This window comes from Callospermophilus lateralis, chromosome 12 (assembly GCF_048772815.1).
Source record: "Callospermophilus lateralis isolate mCalLat2 chromosome 12, mCalLat2.hap1, whole genome shotgun sequence".
Lineage (NCBI taxonomy): Eukaryota > Metazoa > Chordata > Mammalia > Rodentia > Sciuridae > Callospermophilus > Callospermophilus lateralis.
In genome coordinates, this window is record NC_135316.1 from 52909017 (window position 1) to 52932642 (window position 23626).

At 31.9% G+C, this 23626-nt stretch overlaps 1 pseudogene; it reads left to right on the forward strand.

Moving 5' to 3' along the window:
• Positions 1–2024: 2024 nt before the first annotated feature.
• The window catches only part of LOC143411392 (MORN repeat-containing protein 5 pseudogene), a 32887-nt pseudogene continuing 11285 nt past the window's right edge, over positions 2025–23626 (forward strand).

Consider the following 23626-nt stretch of genomic DNA (forward strand, 5'->3'; position numbering starts at 1 on the left):
TTTAAAAATTAAAAACTAAAACTATTTCTCAGTTGAAATAAACAACTCCTTATGCTGATTCAATGGGAAATTTCTCATGAAATCTCCAAATGAAAATAGTTTATCTGAAAAAAAGATGACCATCACAACTTCTTAGACCATATTCTAAGGCACTAGACCCAGGCTATGGCAAATTCTTCTTGAAAATTATTTTTTGCTTACTCCAGCTCATCTTTTAAATGGTTCTGGAGTCTTAATGCAGTACTAAGTCCAGAATCTGATTTTAACATGCACCTTAAATCATTATAAATCCAGGTAAATAGTCCAATATGGAGGAAAGATCAGAAAAAAATTATAAACATAATCATTATACATAACAGGTTTCTCCACACTGTGCTGAAGTATGCAACTAGTAATCTTTAATAGGATAACTTCATTCAAATATATTTCTTCATCATATACAACAATGGCCTGAACATCAGGAAAGAGGACAGCCATGGTGCATAGGAGCTAGACACATTAGGAAGACCACAAATTATATTTTCAAAAGGTTTGGGTTTGAGTACTAGCTCTATCCTCGGCAGTTTTAAGCTATTTAAGCCTCACTTCCAAGATATAAAGTGCTGATAAGACTGACTACACATAATTATCTTGAGGATTAGATGAGATGATGCATTAAAAGTATCATTACAGTGTCCAGTGCATGATAAGCACTCTAAACATCCTATTTTTCTTTACTTGTTTTAAACAGAAAATAAAGTTTATTTAATGTTGCTTCCAAAAGTTTAATGTTTTCAAAAATGATACGAGTTTTATAAAAAAAAAAAAAGAGAGAGAGAGAGGGGGTTGAGGTTTTGGCTCCATGGTAGAGCACTAGCCTGGCACATGTGAGGCACTGGGTTAGATCCTTAGCACCACAAAAATATAAATAAAAATAAAGGTATTGTGTCCATTAAAAAATAATTCCAATAAAGATTATGATCTAATGAAATTGACAGGTAGCAGAACATTTGAATATGAAAGTCCATATACCAGAATGTGTTTTAGATGATTACTTATCATAGTCTATAGGACTTACACTGATCTTTGTACAATTTCTGAAAAGTAGCTCTAAGAACAGGAATGATCCCAGCTATTCTTATCTATCACTAAAGGAATGTCTGCAAATCTCTTTCAGGGTGTGGGAGTTAGAGAACTGTTGCAGATGGAGAGTCATAAGGAGGGGCACATATAAAAATTATACAGTACTACTTTATCTGTTTTATTGTAAAGCAACCCTTCATTTCAGATCAAATGATGTGTTGATCTTTTAGCTTAAAAACAAAACCCATTTATGAATCAATCTTGTGCCTTCTTTTTCCTTCTCTGTGTATCTTTTAACACTGATTCATTAATTTTAGATAGCTAATAATTTCATATACTTATCTTATGAAACAACTGCAAAAGAAAATAGCAATGTATATCATCTAGCTTTCGTGAGTATTCTCAAAAGATCTTATCTTTAACTGTGCATAACTAAAGGTTCTTGGTTCCAAGAGCTGAACAACTCTTTTTATGTATCTTTTATAATCTAGAATAACTGATAAAGATTTTTACAAGTTGGTTTCACTTTTTATTTACCTATCAGGCTTTATTTACAAATATAAGGACATTAAAGATAATGCAACACGGAATTCATGAACTCCATATTTCAACATGCTTTCCTGAAATAGTAGTAATTTGGAAATATATAAACAAAGTAAAATTTAAGAACATTTATGTATAATAGTTTGCAAACCCCCTCTCTGTTATGAGCATTTAAATATATGTTATATAATATTCAGAGGTAAAAGTGGCCTCAATTCTGAGTGTTTTTTAGTCACAGTGAATGGGGGAAATATCAAAGATGTAAATAATATTTTTAAACAAGTATAAATTGTAATGTTTGTATTCATGTTAATCTTGTACAAGGAAGAATAAGAGCAAGTGTCTCTAAGGAGTTGCTTTGATATTTGATACAATGTGCTGAACTGGTGTAATATTTTTCAATTTTCTACTAAGTATTCATGGAAAGTCAAAAGCATCCAAGAAATTGTTTAATGCAGAACAACAGGACTGGCGGTAAACCTGTTATCAGAATTTGGGACAATTTTTCCCGGAAGTACAAAGCTCATAGAACTGAATTGAATCATGTAATTAGGTAAGTCAGGAGACATTTTGTCCACCTCCTTCTTCTATTCCTTGGTTTATAAGTACAGTGTAAAAAACAACTAAGAAGTTAGACATCCAACCATTGATGATATTATTTGAGACAAACTTGGTGCTTTTTATTAGCTTAAATCCCACTCAGAAATTGCCATTGTCATAATAAAATAAGCAGGATATTTGGGAAATAGGAAAAATTGTAGTTGTATGTTGAATTTTGAGATTTTTATTTGTAAAAGTAATTTGTTGTTGGCAGACAGAGTAAGAGCCTTGGTAAATTAATTATTATGATATCCCATATGCTCTATCCATACAAGGATCAGAGAGACAAGAAAAATGGGCAGATGGAAGAAATCACAGTTTGTCAGAACATTACGGGTAGAGCCCTCAGAGAGCAGAAATTAAGCCATATGCTAATGTGCACTGACCTAATGTCCATGTTTGGTTCAGAGAAGAGGTTTCAATCAATGGCCAAGAGACTGAGATTTGAGCCAAGTGAACACCCAATATTCCATTGTTAAGCATCAGATTATGACAGATCATTCTCAATTCAAGGATCAGTAAATCGAGGATAACCTAGGATTGAAAAACAGACTCTTTGCTGAATTTTATAGCACAATGCTAGAAGCTCAATATCTTTGCTGTCATATTCTCATAGTGCCCTCTACTGCCTTGCTGGCAAGCTCAGTGAGAACAGGTTGAATGACAGTGGAGGAATGGACTTCCAACTACCAGTAAGAAGAAGGAAAAACAGCCCAAAAATTTCCTTTTTGCATGTTCTTGATTAATAGAAGATGTATTTTAAAGCCATACTAAGTTTCTTGTAAGTAGTACTTCTCTTTAAATTCCATGTCAAAGACCTTTCATAAATATCTCTCAGATTATTCTATACAGAGAAGTGAAAAAAAATGGATTTTAATTGGACAATTATTAAATTTCAAGCAAAAACTGTTTAAAACAACAGATCTTTAATTGATAGTTAATGATTGGAAAATTTAAAAAATTATTGCTGAAATCTTACATAGAAACATAATATTCATACTAAACATTATGAACTCGAAAAAGGAGTATACTATCTCACTTATTGTTGAAATTATTATTTTGTAAACCAATATATTATGCTAAAATTCTTCCATGATTGAAAGAGCCAAGTTCTACTTATAAAATTGAGAATTATCTTTTAAAATCAAAACATTTGCAAGGAGAGGGCATTATGCAGAATAAAAATTTCAGGAGACTGCAAAGATAAATGAAACAAATGAGAAATCATTTTGAACAAAGCTTTTACCTGGCAGCAGAACTTTTTTTTATATTAGCATGATTACACCTTTAAAAATTCAATTGATAGATCTCAGGAGAATCAAGAATGACACAGCAAAATAGAATGCAAAATAAAGAAAATATTTTGCACAAATTAACATGGCTTGATGATTTTAAACCTATTTCTTCTAAAAACATTCTGTACTAAGTGAATATAAAATGGGAGTTAAGATATCCATGTGTAGATTTAAAATTGAGCTCATGATTAGATTCAGTGTCACAAGTCAATTTTATCACACACATACACAATAGAAGATAGTTTTGTTTTGAAGTTAGTTTTATGTCAAATCACACTTCGATATTTCTTTTTATAATAACTAAAGGTAAAGCATGATGTCAAAGTGAAAAACAATATGTTTTATACCTGGTTATATTAATAGTGAAAATTTATCAATGAATATTAAAACCCAAAGCAGAAAGAAACACAACAATTTGTTCTCTTTCCAAAAGAGAAACAGTAAATCACACAAACACATAATTTGTTTGGTTATATATTGTAAAGGTTATGTTTATACTAGGAGCTGTGAATGAGATTAATGAGTTTTCTCAGCACAGTAAACCTCCTCCACGGAAACAGAAGCTAAATTGCAATAAATCACAGGTTTATGTTCACGTATTTATGGGATGGGGAAGATTTAAGGTTCCACAGTAGAGAAAGCATCCCAAAGTAAAAGAGAAAATTATGGCTTCCGTAACATAAAGGTAGATAAACTGGGGTAGGCTCAAAATTGTGCATTCAATACACTTAAATGATGTCAGTAATTTATTAAAAGTAATTATCATGGCACAGTTTCATGCTCGTACTTTCCCAGAAGTGACAAAATGCTATTTCAATATGTTAGTTACCATCACATGATTTTGTATCAAGACCAATTAAACTAGAGTTGTGGTTTTCTCTGCATTTACCTAAAAATTCAATACTATATTTTCTTTTAAAAATCCGTTGGCATTATCATTGGGCCATAATCTTGTGTTACTTCATAAAAACAAGGTCTTTTACGTTATTTTGGGGGTGGGGGGCTGGGGGGGAGGCTATCAGTCATATTAGGCTATCTGCTGAGAGCATAATCCATTCAATTTACTTGTGTATATAAATAAGTTTTTAACAGATTTTTGTGCATAAACAATTCTTGAAAAAAACCTCAGTTTTGAGTTATATTTTATTTTTATTCACTATCTCTCTGTCTTGTCAATTTGTTTTATCTTCCTTGAAAAATTAAAACCAAATACAGAAATAGTGATAGCAATATAGACCAAGATGCCAAGGCCCTACTTTTTGTTACTTTGCTCATATCTGAAAATGACACTGTTGAAAACAGCAGAGTGAGTTTTGTTTCAATATCTCAAAATAAAATAAAACAATGGAATTTGATATATATTTGGCTTCTGGGAATGTCATTCAATGTGATTCAAACACAATGCATGCAAAGAGAAAATTGGTTGTTTCAGAAAAGTGAAAATCATTTCAAGTGAATGATGAATAAGTAAGAATATTCTCATGGGAGAATCAAGAAAATAATTCCAATCCTTATAATTAATGATACCTCAAAAAACTTGAATAAAACATTTTAAGGACTTAAGTGCCTCCTTCAAGACATTTTAAATGGACTGGCTCATTCATCTGTCTTCAAAGAAAGTATAGATTGTGTACACTTAAAATTGGGTAAAAAAGCCTCTTTGAAGGTTATACATACTGAATTAGTTCTTCAGGAAAAAAAGGACTAGTTTTTGAAGGAAGAATAATAATTTTCTGAAATTCAAGTAAAAAGTAATTTTTCCAATAGATTTTATTGGCTTATATAAGAAATTTGTATCTATTAAAAAACAAATAATTTTATACTTCTCTATTATTTAAATCCATGTAGTTTAAATATTTCCAAGTTGCATATGTTTAATCAGCTCTAGTAAATACCCTGAAAACAGCGAATAATCCACTTGTGGAGATAAGATTAATATAATACATGAAAAATTCTGATATATTCTGAAATAAAAATGCAACATATATTTATATATTATGCATCTTCAGAAAAAAAAAACACACTTTAATTATATATACCAAATTGTCAAAAGGTCAACTATTTTTTTAATTGGTACCCTTAAGAAAACCAGTTCATACCATATAAAACTGTTGTTTATGTCACCTTTTGCATGTACCATCTATGTTTACATGTTTTGATTCTTCTATACAGTAAAATTATCTAGCACAGATCCTCCTTGATATTGATTCACAAGTAAGATAAGAATATTACTTTCTTTTATTGCAGAAACCAAGAAAATGACAAGTCTAATTCCCAGTCAATTGTTTCACTTGAAATTATTTAAAAAAAAAAGTTGTGTGTTTTGAATGTGTTCATACTTGTTAGAATTTTTATATTGGTTTGAAAGGAACTATCTTACTATAAGAAATTATAAAATATGACACTTTTTAAAAGTAAGCCAATCTGTGTATTATATTTGCCTTATAAATTATACTATATGAGATGAGGTTGAGAAGTAAGGGTATATTAAATTTAGCTCTTTCTAAAAAATTGCTCATTAATTTACAGAAAGTTTTAGTTAGAGACATTTTAAATCTTCACAGTTTCCAGAAAACTGGTTGTTGTTAAAATAAGTGCATGAACTTTTTTATTATAAAATCTTAAAAGCATAAATTTTATATCTTAATAACTTTCATGAATGAAATATGAATAAAGATAAAACTGTGCCCATACCAAGGAGCATCCCACCCCACCTTTACACACAACACAATTAAGATTTACTAAGAATTAGTTCAAGATAATGAAATCTTCAGGTATTTAGTGTTGTTAATAAAGAGTTGGGAAAAACAAACAAGTGTTTCACAGGTTCAAGGAACATTCAGATTTACACAACATCCAAATTACTAAAGTTATATCACGCTTAAGATACAATAAAGACAAATAAAATAAGCTAATACCAACTTGATGCTAGAAACACTTATTTTTCTTAATTCTCAAGTGAATTAGAAACTTCCAAAATTTAAACTAGGCATAGATATTTTCACTGATGAATACATCAAACATAAATGGAACAAAAACCCTCCAAATTTACCTAAATCTTATTAGGATATAGATCAAGTGACTACATACTCTACCTTGTTTTATGACACTAGCATGACCTCATAATGAAAATATGGTATAGACTCCACCAAAAAAATTGTAAATATATCATAAGGTAAAAAGCTTTGGAAATGTAGACAAATTAAATTAATCAATATGTAATAAAATATAGTACAGTATGTCCAATTGCTGTTAGCCCATGGAATGTAACAAATTATAATTGTTAAAAACCTATCAATTGTTAAGTTAGCATAAAAAAAGAGCACAAATATATAACAATTTTTACTTATGATTTTAAAAGAGAGACAAATTTAAATGCACATTTATGATCTTTAAAACCTCATCAAGTAAAAAACTGAACATAGTATTTTAAAAATTTATATCAAAATAAGTGATGAGAAAGGACTTTGTGTTTTCCTTCAAAAATTTTAAATATGGCAATGAGATAAACTCTCAATAGTTTTATTTAAAATTTTACTTGGTACAAAGTCAGTATAAGAAAAGGCAAAAAACCAAACCAAACAAACAAACAAACAAAAAAACTAAAAAGACAGACACCCACTGGAACTCAGGCCTAGCACAGATCCTCCTCTGCCAATTTGTGCAGAAGCCCAGGCCCAGCATAGACCTGGGTCCCAACCACCCCACCTCAACTGGGACCCTAGGCCTAACCCATTTCCACATTAGGGCACTGCATCATCCCCATAGCTTTTCCCAATCAGTAGCCTCTACCTTGGGACAACAGACAGGGCCTAGAAGAAACTTCATCTTGGAGCAGGCATCCCAAAGCCAGTGTAAGGCCCACCCTTTCAGCTCCATTTCTGAAAGATGTTGCATCCATCTTCTAGCAATTCCACTTGTATCTCTAGTTACCTCCTGCTATTGCCACCACCACCTAGAGTTAGTAGCATCCATCCTGGAACACTGGCAGGGTCTGTTAGCCCAAAACCAAGGTGAGTTACCAATAATCTGCACAGATACTACAAGATTATAAGATAGAAACTGTAATCTTCACATGCACACAGCAAAAATGAAAGTCACATAGACAACATAAAAAAAAAAAAAAATGGAGAAAAGTGCCCCAAACAAACCAGGATACTACAATTACAGAACCCATGGACAGCACAGTTGATGAAATTTCAGAGAAGGAGTTCAGAACATTCATAAATAAAATTATCTGTGTATTAAATAATGACCTAAATGAGCGAATACAGGCAAAACTTTACTTTATCATTCCAACAAAGAGATAAGAGAGCAAATATAAGCAACCATTGATGACACAAATAAACAGATAAGGAAACAAATACAGGCATTCATTCATCACAACAACAAAGAGATAAGGGAGCAAATATAGATAGCTAAGGATAACTCCAAGAATGAGATGGAGATTCTGGGGGGAAAAAATAGAAATCCTGGAGATGAGGAAAACAATAAACCAAATAAAATACTCAATAGAAAGCATCACAAACAGACTAGATCACTTGGAAGACAGAGCATCAGATAATGAAGACAAAGTATAAAATCTGGAAAATAAAGTTGACCACACAGTACAGATGGTAAGAAACTATGAGCAGAATGTCCAAGAATTGTGGGATAGCATCAAAAGACCAAATCTAAAAGTTATTGGGATATAGGAAGGCACAGAGTTTCAAACCAAAGGAATGCACAATTTCTTCAATAAGATTATATCAGAAAATTTCCCAAACATGAAGAGTGAATTGGAAAACCAAATATAAGAGGCTTACAGGACACCAAATGTACAAAGTCACAACAAATCTACACCAAGGCACATTATAATGAAAATGCCTAGCATACAGAACAAGGATAGAATCTTAAAGGCCACAAGAGAGAGGAATCAGATCACATAGAGGGGAGACAAATGCATATCTCAGCAAATTTTTCAACCCAGACCCTCAAAGCAAGAAGATCCTGGAACAACATATACCAAGCTCTGAGAGAAAATGAATAACAATCAAGAATTTTATATCCAGCAAAATTAAGCTTTAGATTTGATGATGAAATAAAAACATTTCATGCTAAATAAATTTTCAAATATTGTTAAAAGAATTTACAACTAGAAAGCTTGCACTAGAGAACATTCTCGACAAAATATTCCATGTTCGGGAAATAGAAAACAACAATAAAAATCAGCAGAGGAAGGTATTATACTAAAGGAAAAATTAATCAAAGGAGAAACCAAGTCAAGTTAAATACCAAAAATAAACAAAAATGGCTGGGAATACAAATCATCTCTCAATAATACCCCTAAATATTGATGGCCCAAACTCACCAATCAAAAAGACAGGTTAGCAGATTGGATTAGGGAAAAAAAAAAAAAAGACCCAACAATATGGTGCCTCCAAGAGCCTAATCTCATAAAAAAAGGCATCCATAGACTGAAGGTGAAAGGTTGGGAAAAATTATACCACTTACGTGGACTACGGAAACAAGCAGGGGTTTGCAACCTCATATAAAATAAAGTACACTTCAAGTCAAAGTTAATCAAAAGTGATAAAGAAGGATATGGATATTGCTTAAGGGAATCACACATCAACAAGACATAGCAATTATAAATATATATGGCCCAAACAATGGAGCATCCACATTCATCAAACAAACTCTTTTCAAGTTCAAGAGTCAAATAGACTACAATGTAATAATTTGGGGGTGACTTTAACACACCTCTTTCACCTTTGGATAGATCTTCCAAACAAAAGCTAATCAAGGAAACAATAGAATTCAATAATAAAAATCAATAACTTAGACTTAACTGACATATATAGAATATTTTATCCTTCAAAGAATGAATATACTTTCTTCTCAGCAACACATGGATCCTTCTATAAAATAGATCATAAATTAAGCCACAGACTTACTGAATAAAGAAAAACTCTTACGAATAAAAAAAGTAGACATGCTACCCTGCATTCTATCAGATTATAATGTAATAAGATTAGAAATCAACAATAAAATAAAAAATAAAAGCTACTCCAATGAAATTGAAAGAACTTTTTCATCAAAAAGTTAAAAATTGACAAAACAAAAAGTTGGTTCTTTGAAAAAATAAATAAAATTGAGAAACCCTTAGCTATGTTAACAAAGAAAAAGAAACAAAAACTCAAATTACTAACATAAGTGATGAAACAGGAAATATCACAACAGACACTAGAGAAATAAAGAAGATAATTAGAAATTACTTTGAAAACTTTTACTCCAATAAAATTGAGAATATCAAAGGCACTGACAAATTTCTAGAGTCATATGATTTGCCCAAATTGAATCAGGATGATATACATAATTTAAACAGATCAATTCATTTTTATATATTTATTTTTTAGTTGTAGTTGGGCACAATACCTTTATTTTATTTATTTATTGTTACATGGTGCTAAGGATCAAACCCAGGGCCTTGAACATGCTAGGTGAGTGCTCTACCGCTAAGCAACAGCCCAAACCCTAAACATATTAATTTCAAGAAATAAAATAAAAGATGCCATCAGAAGAAGCCTACCAACCAAGAAAAGCCCAGGACTGGATGGATACACACCTGAGTTCTACAAGACCTTAAAGAAGAACTAATAACAATAGTCTTCAAATTATTTTGTAAAATAGATAAAGAGGGAGCACTTCCAAACTCATTTTATAAGACCAATATCACCCTGATTCCAAAACAGGAAAAGACAAGTCAAGAAAAGAAAACTTCAGACCAAATATCAGTAATGAACGTAAAGGTAAAAATTCTCAATAAAATTTTGGCAAATCAAATACAAAACCTTATGAAAAAGATCATGCACCACAATAAAGTGGAATTCATCCCAGGGATGCCAGTTTGGTTCAACATACAGAAATCAATAAATGTAATTCATGACATCAATAGACTCAAAGATTGCTGGGAGCCACAGCCAATTAATATGATGCATGGCATTTTTGATTGAAAGGTGATGCCAGCTAGCCATTGAGATGATATGATTATGTTAAAAATTACATTCATATGGATACCGGACTCCTGCTGCGGGACTCCTGGAGAGTTCCCATTGGTTGGGAAAGTGCAGTAGGAGGGAATTCCGGGGGAGGCGCTTGCGCTGGAGTTCCGGGAAGGAACCAGCGGAACGCCGCGTGGGTGGATCGGGAATCTTCCCGGGCACGAACGTGGTATTGGCGGTTTTTTCAAATAAAGTTTGTTCCTGTTTGAGTGGCTCCTGATCTTGTGCCCAGCCAGACTACGGCAAAAGATAAGAACCATATTATCATCTCAATAGATGCAGAAAAGGCATTCAGTAAAATACAGCACCCTTATGTTCAAAACAGTAGAAAAATTAGGGATAACAGGAACATATCTCAACATCATAAAAGCTATCTATGCTAAGCCCTAGGCCAATGTCATTCTAAATAAAGAAAAACTGAAAGCATTCCCTCTAAACACTGAAACAAGACAGAGGTGCCGTCTTTCACCACTTCTTTTTAACATAGTTTTTGAAACACTAGCCAGAGCAATTAGGCAGAGGAAAGAAATTCAATGGATATGGATAGGAAAAGAACTCAAATTAGCACTATTTGCCTATGATATGATTCTATACCTAGAATACCCAAAAACTTCCACCAGAAAACTTCTAGAACTAGTAAGTATATTCAGCAAAGTAGCAGAATATAAATTTGAGGAAAATAAGGAAAACTATCCCATTTACAATAGCATCAAAAACAGGTAAATAAAATACTTGAGAATCAACTTAACAAAAGAGGTAGAAGTCCTCTACAATGAAAACTACATAATTCTAAAGAAAGTAATTAAAGAAGACCTTAAAAGACGAAAAGATTCCCCCTTGTTCTTGGATACACAGAATTAATATTGTCAAAATGATCATACTACCAAAAGCACTATATGGATTTAATGCAATTCCAATCAAAATCCCAATGACATTCTTAATAGAAATAGAAAAGGCAGTCATGAAATTCATCTGGAAAAATAAGAGACCCAGAATAGCTAAAACAAACTTTATCAAGAAGAGTGAAGCAGGTGGCATCACTATACCAGACCATAAACTATATTACAGAGCAATAGTAACAAAAGCAGCATGGTATTGGCACCAAAATAGACTTGTAGACCAAAGGAACAGAATACAGGACACGGAGACTAACCCACATAATCACAGTTATCTTATACAGACAAAGGTGCCAAAAACATACATTGGAGAAAAGATAGTCTCTTCAACAAATGGTGCAGGAATACTGGAAATGAATATGCAAAAATAAATAAATAAATAAATAGAACCCCTATCTCTCACCATGCACAAAACTCAACTCAAAGTGGATCAAGGATCTAGGAATTAAAGAAGAAAAAGTAGGCCCAAATCTCCATCATGTCAGTTTAGGTCCTGACTTCCTTAATAAGACACCTATAGCGCAAGAATTAAAATCAAGAATCAATAAATGAGATGGATTCAAACTCAAAAGCTTCTTCTCAGCAAAAGAAACAATCAGTGAGGTGAATAGAGCCTACATTTGGGGAACAAATTTTCACCACACACAAATCAGATTGAGCACTAATCTCTAGGATATATAAAGAACTCAAACATCTTAACACCAAAAAAACAAATAATCCAGTCAATAAATGTGCCAAGAACCTGAACAGACACTTCTCAGAAAAAGAAATACAAAATATGTGAAAAATATTCAATATCTCTAGCAATTAGAGAAATGCAAATCAAAACTACTAGAAGATTTCATCTCACTTCAGTCAGAAAGGCAGCTATTAAGAACACAAACAACAATAAGTGTTGGTGAGGATATGGGGAAAAAGGCACACTCATATTTCGCTGGTGGAACTGCAAATTGGTGCAGCCAATATGGAAAGCAGTATTTCCATTCCTTGGAAAATTGGAAATAGAATCACCATTTGACCCAGCTATCCAACTCCTAGGTCTAAACCCAAAAGACTTAAAAACATCATCTACACGGACACAGTCACATCAATGTTTATTGCAGCACAGTTCACAATAGCTATACTGTGGAACCAACCTAGATAATGGATAAAGGAAATGTGCTATATATACAGAATGGAATATTATTCAGCATTAAAAGAGAATAAAATCATGGCATTTGCAGATAAATTAATGGAGTTGGAGACTATAATGCTAAGTGAAGTTAGCCTATCCCAAACAAAAAATAAATGTCATGTTTTCTCTGATTTAAGGGTGCTAACTTATAATGTGTTTCGGGGGGGGGCATGGGAGGATCAGATGAACTTTAGATAGGGCAAAGGGAAAAGAGGGAAAGTTAAGAGGTATGTGGGCAGGAAGATGATGGAATGAGATGGACATCATTATCCTAAGTATATGTATGTAGAATCAAATGGGGTGACTCTACTTTGTGTACAACCAGAGATATGAAAAATTATGGACTATATATGTAAAATGAATTTCTAATGCATTCTGTTGTCATATATAACAAATTAAAATTTTAAAAAAACACTAAACGTAGTAAAGAGAGAGGTGAAAGATAACTGTCCCTCTTGACAAATAACATTGATAATTGCCCCTCTTGAAAAGCAAGATTGTTTATACATAATCCTGATATATAAAATCCCAAGAGCTCTACAAAACATGTAATATTACAAGTGAATTCTGCAAGTTTGGAGCAAAGTAAGTTACATAAATGAATCAATATGTTTTTCCAGATTTGGGGCCAAAATGAGAAAACATTTAAAAATAGGTCTGCAGCAGTTTTAAAACCATAAGACTTTTAGCCAGGTGCAGTGATGCACACCTGTAATCCGAGCCACTCAGGAGCTGGGGCAAAATGATCTTGAGTTCAAAGCTAGCATTAGCTACTTAGTGAGGCCTTGTCTCAAAAATAAAAATTAAAAGGTCTGAGAATGTTGCTTAGTGGTAAAGTGTCCCCAGGTTCAATCCTCAGTATTCAGCACTCAAAAAAGAAAATATTATTCTGCTGATAGGAAAGTTCCCTATATTACAATCTATAAAACAATGCTAAGAAAGCCAAGATAAATGGAAAGATATACCATATTAATCAATATTAATTAATGGACTAGAATGCTGAAGATGGCAAAATGTCAACTTCTTCAAATTGATCTGTAATTTCACATGAACCTTATAATCATAATGAGTTCTTTTGTTTGTTTGTTTCATCTAATAGAAAATTATAAAATAAACTGGAAATTCACATGGAAATATTTAGGTGTTAGTATTTACAAACAACTCTTGAAGAAGAAGCTTGGGTTCAGGATTTAAATTTAAGATTTAACACAAATCTAACAAAAATAAACAAACAAACAAGGAGAGTCAAATAACTAAATGTCATAAAAGACAAAAGTATATTCAAACATTGGTTATCAACAGTAACACTGAATCAATTCAATAATAAAGGAAAATATTTTTAATAAATAATGCTAGAAAAAAATGCATATACATATGGAGGAGACAAATAAACTTCTGTCTCACACCACACACAAATTATTTTAACAACTTGGCAACTTTGGGTAGACAAGATTTATTTGACCTGATAAGAACTAATGAATAATAAAACAATAGATGATAATAAAAATGGAAATTTTGATTTCATTGAAACTAACCGCTTTGTTCATTTGAATAGACTATTAAGAAAATAAGTAGACAAACCTCAAACTAGGTGAAAATACTTGAGAAATATGGAGAAGATTTGGCAGTTTGTTAGAAAGTTATACATAGATCTAGGAATTTGCAAATGTTTGTTCAAGAGAAATAAAATATTTCTATTCACAGAAAGACTTGCACAGGTATGTTCATTCTGACTTTATTCATAATAGCTCCAAACTGTTGACAACAACACAGGCTTCTATGATCAGGAGAAAGCAATAAATTAAAGTGTTAGGATTATACATTGAAATGTTATTAAGCATTAGACAGTAGCACACCACTGATATTTACCATGGCCCAGATGAATCTCATACACTACCCACAACCATAGAGCTGCACTCAAAGATTAGGTAATGTATGGTTCCATTTAGAGAAAGATTGATAACAGGCAAAAACGACTATATGGTCAAAATAATCATAATAATAGTTGCCTGTGGAGGAGGGATTGAGACCATTCACCGGAAGAAACATGAAAGGACTTTGCAGTGAGGTAATTGTTCTGTATATTAATATATGTACCAGGATCACCATATCATATATTTTTCAAAAGTCATTGAAAAGAAATTGATATATTCCACACTATATAAATTTTGACTCCAAAAATAAGTGTGAAAATTATTATACTCTAATGGATTTTTTTTTCACAATGACATTTTTAGCAGTCACAAAATCATTTCCTTTATTTTCAATATTTGAGCAGAAGAGTTAATAATATATTGAGCATGACCCAAAACAGGCCTCTTTCTAACTGTTGGAGAAAAGAGCTGCTAATATGGGAAAAAAAAATGCAATGCGCTCTGTGATGCTGGATTGCAGATGCCTTTATTAGAATGGTCTTATACTTTTTGGTACATATATAGAGAGAAATACATTTGCATGTACTGACAGGCTCTGATTTGTAAATATTACCTTCTATCTACTCCAAGAAACCAGGGATCTTTGGAGAAAAGCCTGAATCCAGTGCTCTGAGAGAAATAGAAAAGGGTGAAAATAAAACATTTTGTTATACAGAAAATATTAAAAGAATAAGGGTACAAACCACACTGATGAGGTTCCCACTGGTTGAATATGGGATAATTTGAGCATGAAAATAAGTAATTATAGTAATGTATAGGTAAAAAATTTACAGCACAGTACCTAGTAATAAAAAAGAAAACATGAAGATATCATCAATAGATGCTAAAACTAGTCAATGGAAATTTAATGAAGTACAGAATTTTTATAAATTCTGTAATTATATTCCCCTGAAGTACTAATTAATCACAAACCCAAATGAGAAAACTTAATGGAGAAACCAAAAAAAATACAAAGGAAGTGATCACATCTTACTAATATTAAGGCAAACTGACATCAAATAACTCCTGATAGAAAGCTTTGAAAAGGCATTATATCATTTCTGTACTATTCCTGCCAAAAATGCATAACCTGGAAGTAATAATGAGGAAATATCAGACAACTGAGATACAATCTACACAATTCCTGGCCTTTATATAGTCTTCAAAAATGTCAACTTCAAGAAAGTCAGTCTGACTATATGTTCTGAAGAGTCAGGGCAACCAAGCACAATGAATACACCATCCTTGATTTTGGGAGTAGAATAAAATAGCTATAAAAGACATTTTGGGGGCAATTAATGAAATTTAAATATGCACTAGGATAATATGACAAGTTCCCTTATTCTAAGGAGACATACATTAAAATATTTGAGACAAGAGGATAAAAGTCTTCAACTTATTTTAAATTGTCTGGAAAAAAGACACATCTGTATTTAAGAAAGAAATAAAAGAAACAGCAAAATGTAAGCAATTTGTGATTTGCATAAAGGGTTAACAGAAATTTCTTGTACTAATTTTTAATTTTTTTCTAAATTTAATATATCAAAATAAAAATTACATTCATGCAAATGAAGAGTAATATGAAACAGGAAAAAAAGGAGCTTGTTGGGGCTTACATAAGTCTAGGAGAGAGTATAGCAGAAATGTACAGTTGAAACACACTATTCCTTTCATTTTAAAAGATGAAATTGTTTTCCAATGAATGATAGTAGAAGAAAACTTTAGATTAAACAGTTGAACAAACAACTTGCCATCTGGAATATGATTATGTTTACAGCACAAAAGATGAAAGCCAATGATATGCACATTTGTACGTATTAATATAGAAAGATGGTATAGCTTTAAGGCATTTCTTTAGGAGATCTCTCGTCTGTTACAAGAACAAAAAATTAATAATAAAGAGAAACTTACAGGTCCAATTTACAAATAAGTTTCATTATTACTATATGTTTCATTGAAAGAACACTGTATAAAATATAGTTCAATATCAGTTCTATATCTACTTCTTGTTAGTTGAATGTATAATTTAAATTTTATGTGCGTAAGTTTTCTCACGTGAAAAAAGGAAAAATATGGCCAGTGTATGGTCTTTTTTGAAAATGTTATGTGTGTGAAACATAAATCATATGAAAAATTTCAGAGTGCCAATCATATTCATTATTTAATTAAAATGAATTAATTAAAATCCTTAAATACTCTATGTGAAGGAATCACACACTTGTATAAATATAAAAGCTATACCATCTTTCTATATTGATAGGTACAAATTGTTCAGATCACTGGCTTTCATCTTTTGTGCTGTAAACACTTGCAAAAAAAGAAACATCAATAGCTAAGGTTAGATTTTCATTGAAAGCTTTTGACTTAATGTCTGACCTTTGAAGGTAGCATATAATCATTAAGATATTTGATCTTGATTGTTTTTCTGCTTTTTGAGCATATCTTCTTTTTTAAGTAGTTTGATCTGTGTGCTATTGGTAAACAAAATTTTGCAAAAAACAAGCAGCTTTGCAGATGTTTTTCAGATACATCTGAGCTGCTCTCTTGGGATCTAGGCTATTTCTTATAAGAGTTGTTACATATACTTTAAATGTCAAGGCATGCTCTCAAGATTATATAGGCTTTTCATGATGTCTAACTTAGCATGTTGTCACATTTTTAATTCTACTTATGCTGATTTATGAACAATAACAATAGATTTGCTTGACACTTTATTTTCTTACTTTCAAAGCTTGATCTAGCACTCCTGTTAAGTATGTTTTCTATTGTCTCCGCGGAAAACTGACACTTCCAAAATTTCTGTAAAAATCACAATCATTATGTGCATTTTAAAAGTCATTTAACAAAATATTAAAATTGAGTCATGATGTTGGTTATGATAAGCACATTTGTGCTCATATGTATATGCATAAGTAATGAAATCTACAAATGTCATAAAATTTCAGAAGATTGAACACTTCACTTTAAATGCTTCATAAATCAGTGATGATAATATATGTAGCTCACATCATGAGAAGAAACTTCAGAATATATTGCATATTTATGGTAAATATGAAAATATTATAAAATAAATTTAATGTTCTGTCTACTTGTGATGAAGAATAGTATCCTATACTTTCTAGTCTTAAATATTTTAAGTCTTAACCATTTATTACTGTGATGGTCTTTGATAATGTATATAATAATCTCATTTTTATGTCTTTAGACCCAGAGTTCTTATTCAGTTTGGTAGTGGCATCTTTGAGAAATGAATCTGATTATACAAGAAAATCTATTAAGGTTTGTTGAAATTAACATGATATATGGAATATGTGTTGATTAAATGCCTAGGATATTTGTCCATGTATCAGATTTTTAATAATTAATTTATTAATGTCCCACCATAACTTTCTCCACTTTCACTTATTAGAAGTAAAAAAATCCCAATAAAAATAAAGGATTTAGGGCTGATTCCAAAGAAACACCCTATATGTTGTACAGCTAAGAACTTCAAATTTAGCATAAGTTTACAAATAAGCAAGAGAGACAAGTCAAAGAAGAAAAGAGGGGATCAACATTTAGAATCTTTAATTATAGGTGAGTGCACATACTGGACTGAGTAGAATTCCTTACCTTTTTTAGGATAGTTCAGGAAGCCAATACAATGATAAGCAAAATGATCTTTAATTGAGAATAAATTCAAACTAATTGTTCAATAGATATTCGGTCCTTCTTGTTATTTAAACCAGATTTTTTTTTCTTTTCCTAAACACATTTAAGAAGTGATTTTGTGATTCCCCAAATGGCTCAAACTACCATCCAAAGAAAGCACGTTAGAGTATATGCTCTTTACTCTCTTGCTCCTGGATCATTCTCTCTTGTCTAGGCTGTCAAAGAGATCTTTTAAAGATATTATAAATCACATCCTTCACTCCTTAAGCCTCCACTGTACTTTACTAAACTTGATAAAGCATCTGACCTCCTTACTATGTTCTACAAAGCCCTTTATGAACAGTTCCTTGACTAAGTCTCAGTTACAATCTTAAAGACAGCATATTTCTGCTATTCTCACCAAACTTCTTTTTATTATTTTTAAATAGTAAAAAAAGAAGAAGAAAAATCATATTAGAATTAGCACATTGGCCTCAGTTTATCTGATTCCAATTTTGTTAGCAGTATCAGAAGCATCATAAAGAGGATATAGTTGACTAAATGCCTTCTTTCCATCAGGCCTGATCAGAGCAATGACCTTGTCCACATAAATGTCATAGAGCTTCTTAGCTCACTATTTGACTTGATACTTATTGGCTTTGGCATCCACAATGAACATGAGTGTCTTGTCATCTTCTGCCTTCTTCATAGCAGATTCAATGCTCCAGGAAACCTTAACCATAGCATAGAGGTCAAGCTTATTTCTCCTGAGGGTGCTCTTCTTATATTCAGAATGACTCAGGAGTCTTATTGTCTTAGGCTGCCAAATATGGGTGACTTGCATATCTTACTTTTTTGTGGCTGTGCATACATTTACACAGTGTCTTCTTGGCCCTTGAAGCCTCAGTTTTGGCTATGACTTGGGGAGTTGCAGGAGGTTGCTTTTCTCTTTCAGCACCATCTTGGTGAAAAGAGTCCTCACTGTGTTTCTTAATGCTACCCTGCTCTCTGATGTTCAAATAAGCTAAATTCAATATAGTTTAGGATTATTGCATTGCTTCCTCTTTTTCATGGAAGACTCTAGCTCCAAATGTTCATCTGTATGTGCATTTCAGTTCATTAAGAGAACCTCAGTAGACATTCACTTCTATAGCCCAATTTCTTCATTCAGATACTGCATTATCACTTTCACAGAACTTGCAAACATATGTGATAATATTTATGGTATTATTTTGATTTATTGGTTATTTATAGTCCCATGCTACCAATACTAATAATAATATGGCATGCACCAAGGAACAGATGATTGACTGTTGCTGTGCTACTATAACTCAGCACCAATAATAGTGTCTGACCTATAATAGTCAATTATAATGACTTTTACATGACTGAAAGAATGAGAAACTAAGACAATAAAAGCTGAGCATATAGTTCTTTGACTGACTAGTAGAACAATGTGAATTAAATTAGGTGAAGGAGTAATTTTCAATCCTCAATATCAGAGGATCCTGTGTTAGGGTTCACCAAGGCTGATCCATTGAGAGGATGGATGACTGTAGATGCAGTAGTACTCTCATTTTTCAAGCTGAGTATATTTAAAAATACACTCAGGTATAAGATTTGTTGGAGAAAAATGGTTCTGCTTATTGAAACAACAATAATATAACAGTATGTTAAGAACATCAATGTGCAGGAATGTGTGCAATACCCATAACTCTACCAGCCTACATCATTTTTTTTCTCCTTTGACTACAAATTTAAGACATTCAACAATATTATGTTCAATATTATTTCCCTGAAAATATCACTTATTTATATCTTAGTTTTTATACAATTTCTTAGGCAATATGAGTATATACAAATTATGGATTTATGCACAGGTAATTATGGTACAAATATGTTTATAATTTGTAGATTTATTCAAGAACACTTGAATATGTAAGAGTCTTACATCCCTTTGGAAAATGAGCTGAGGAAGTACAAGTTGATAGAGTTAACTGCTGCTTTAATAGTCAGATATGTTGTATAATGAAGACCCTTCACACAATTGCATTAATTACTCTTTTTGTTTCAAGGCCATTAGGTGATGCATGATCTTCAAGAAGTGTTATTTCAGCTGGACAAGTGTTATTACAGGTGGCATACACCTGTAATCCCAGCAACTCGGGAAACTGAGGCAAGAGGATTGTGAGTTCAAAACCAGCCTCAGCAAATTAGTGAGGGCCTAAGCAACGTAGGGAGACCTGTCTCTAAATGAAGTATTAAACAAAAAAGCTGTGAATGTGGCTCAGTGGTTGAGCCCCCCTGGGTTCAATCTCTGGTAACAACAACAACAAAAAAATCAGAATAATTCTGTAAAGGACATATTATTATTATTTTCATTTTAGGGATAATCCATATAGTTTGACTCTTGAGACTTTATTTTTTACCATTTAGTTATAATTTAAATTGTGTTAAAAATAATTTTAACCAAAATAACTAAAGTAGTAAACTTGCTTAGTAATTTTAAAAGCCTATTAAAAGTTGGGACAGAAATTTTTTCCAAGAAGCATCTTTAGCTCTAATATAGATAAACTGAATCTTATATATAATGATTATTACCAATAATATTAAATAACCTAACTTATATAATTATAGAGCAGTCACAAAATTTTATTCATATGCACAAGCCCACACATATAATATATAAATATACATGCATACATATATACACATATATATTATATACATATATTTGGACTTATATAAAACACACACATATATATACACACCTGTTTATATATACATGAGTGCATAAGATTACTTTTCAGGACAACTAGTAGTAAAGCAAAGATTTTAGACAGTCTGTTATTTCACATCATTGAAAAATACATTTAAAAGGATCATCATATTCACAAGTATTTATGAAGAAATTCATGGAGACAAACTTACAGAATTTCATTTTCAGGGCATCAAAGAAAGACATGATTCAAAGAAAATCAATAACTGGAAATCACTAATGTGCATATGCTCATAAGGGAGTTTTTAGGAATCTCTATCGATAAAATCCTAAGTCTGAACAAAGGTCAATCAATCTAAAACATATTTAAAATCACTTTTTCCTGTTAAATGCTGGAATGAGAAACACAGGATTCCACTGAGAACTACATGCACATTTTGGATGAAATTATAATAAATTAATAGAATGCAATTTTGGATGAATAGTATAAATTCGTGTTTAAACTCCACAAAATTTTCTGTTTATTGCAAGATATTTTCATTACAGGGACAAGAAGGGCTTCTGCAGTTTAACACACAGCTGAATGGGAATCTCAGCCAGACGCCAGAAGGGTCTTCTATGACAGCAGGAGCTGAAGTGAGACCAGATCATAAATTACAGCTACTGAGGTTTCAGTTACAGTTGCCAACATATCAAGCAGCAACTTGATGGCCAACAGATAGTCCTAGAGAAAAGGAGTCCAGATGTTTCCACTTCACAAAATACTCTGTTTCATGACCCCCGCAAAAATAAAATCTCTCCTCCAAGACACCCTGACACTATAATGGAATGCAGCTATGGAGGAAGTATGAAAGATCAAGAAATCTCAGACACAATCATTTTTTATCCTCTTTTATAGAATTATTTTAATGATCAGTTCAATATTTTAAACCATATGAGGATAAAATTTAAACGTTATATTATTCTAAGTGATATTTATGGGCATAGATAAAACATGAGATTAGTTCAAGACAAAAGTAAAGTTGGTATAATTTTCTTGAACAAGTAAATTTTGTGGTCATTTTTTCTATACTTGATGTACTTATAAGTTTTCATTGGGCACAGTTTTACTTTGTGAGTTCAACTTTAAGCAAAAACTATTCTAAAATATTAGCATTTATTACTGATATTTTGCCAAATGTTTGTGGAATTTTCAACTTGTTGTTATATAACAATATGTAAAAAAAAATAAAATTGAGTTTTACAGAGAGTTTCTGCAAGTTTTCATAATGGGCTTGTGAAAAAGATTATTTTTAGTACATTTTTTCTAATCTTATGACATTTCAGTTATCCTCAAATTTCCAACTGAAAAGTCACCAAATATATTATTCATTTGTTTTTTACATAACCAACATTGATTAATTTTGCACCATGTACACAAAACTCTCCTTATAGACTGAAAACACAAAGATAAATGTAATACCATTATTAATCTCAAAAGGGCCCATAACCCTGGGTGTGTGGTCACTAAGTTATACAAATAAGAATAATGCAATGAAATAAGGTCTGTTATTGAGTAAAGTTCAAAGTGCCCAGAGAACAGAATGGGAGAACAATATTGCTTTAACTGCTTAGAAGTGCTTCAAAATGTAGGTGACTTTGAATTATACCTGAAAGATAAATAATATTTTAATAACAAAAAAATGATGGCAATGATGTTTTAGTCCATGAAAGCAGCTGATAAAGAGGCACAGTACCATGAAGAAAATGTGTATTTATGAAATATTAAATAAATCAGTGTTCCAGATATATGGGAGACAGGGCAGTAAATGACAGGAGAAACAACTGGAAAGGGATCCAGTGACTGGACATGCCCACTAAGCAAATGACATCAAATCAGAAATTGCAAATTATTTAATACTAAAATGATAGAATGCTGCAATTGTTTGAGCTGCCTGGATTCTTATTGTTCTTCAAAGTATGTCCCTTCTCGCAATTATGAGCATCCTAAAATGTGTATTTATTAATAATGGGAGACTTGCTTTATATTTTGTTATTATTAGGCTTAAAATGGTCCCCAAATTTCCTATTATATAAGAGACTTTGCAGTGATCCATTGTGTTATTAAAAAATTAATAAATGAATAAAATTGTACTTATTTATGAGGTTCATGTGATGTTTCAATACATATGTACAATGTGCAATGTTCAAATCAAGGTAAAAATTTAATTCTTCCAACATTTATCATTTCATTGTGGTAAAAACATTCAAAATCATTTATTCTAGCTTTTTGAAAGAGGCTTTAAAATACCATTATCTATAGTTACCCAACTGTGCAATAGCACACCAGAACTTCTTACTCTTAACTTAGGACCCATTGCTCCTTTGTATAGTATGTAAGACACTTCACAATCTGGCAAGGCCAGCTTTTCGTGAACTTCCCACTTTCCTCTCTCCCACACATTACACTCTAGCCTTAGGGAAATCTGGCTTTCTAGTTCATGCTTCAACTCAGTCTAATTATCACTTCCTCTTTTAAAGCTTCCCTGGTGCCTTTAGGCAGTCAGTCACACTCCTCTGTCTGCTCCCATGAAAGGAAATAATTGGCTGTCATTCAAGGATCTTATGGGTAGTATTCCAGTATTGAGACAGATGCTGGATTCAATAACCTCAAAGGTCATTTCCAATACTTCATTACTTTTCTGCAAGGTATTATATTTACATAAACACTATACATCAACAAGCACAATTACAAACTGAAGTTTTGCATTT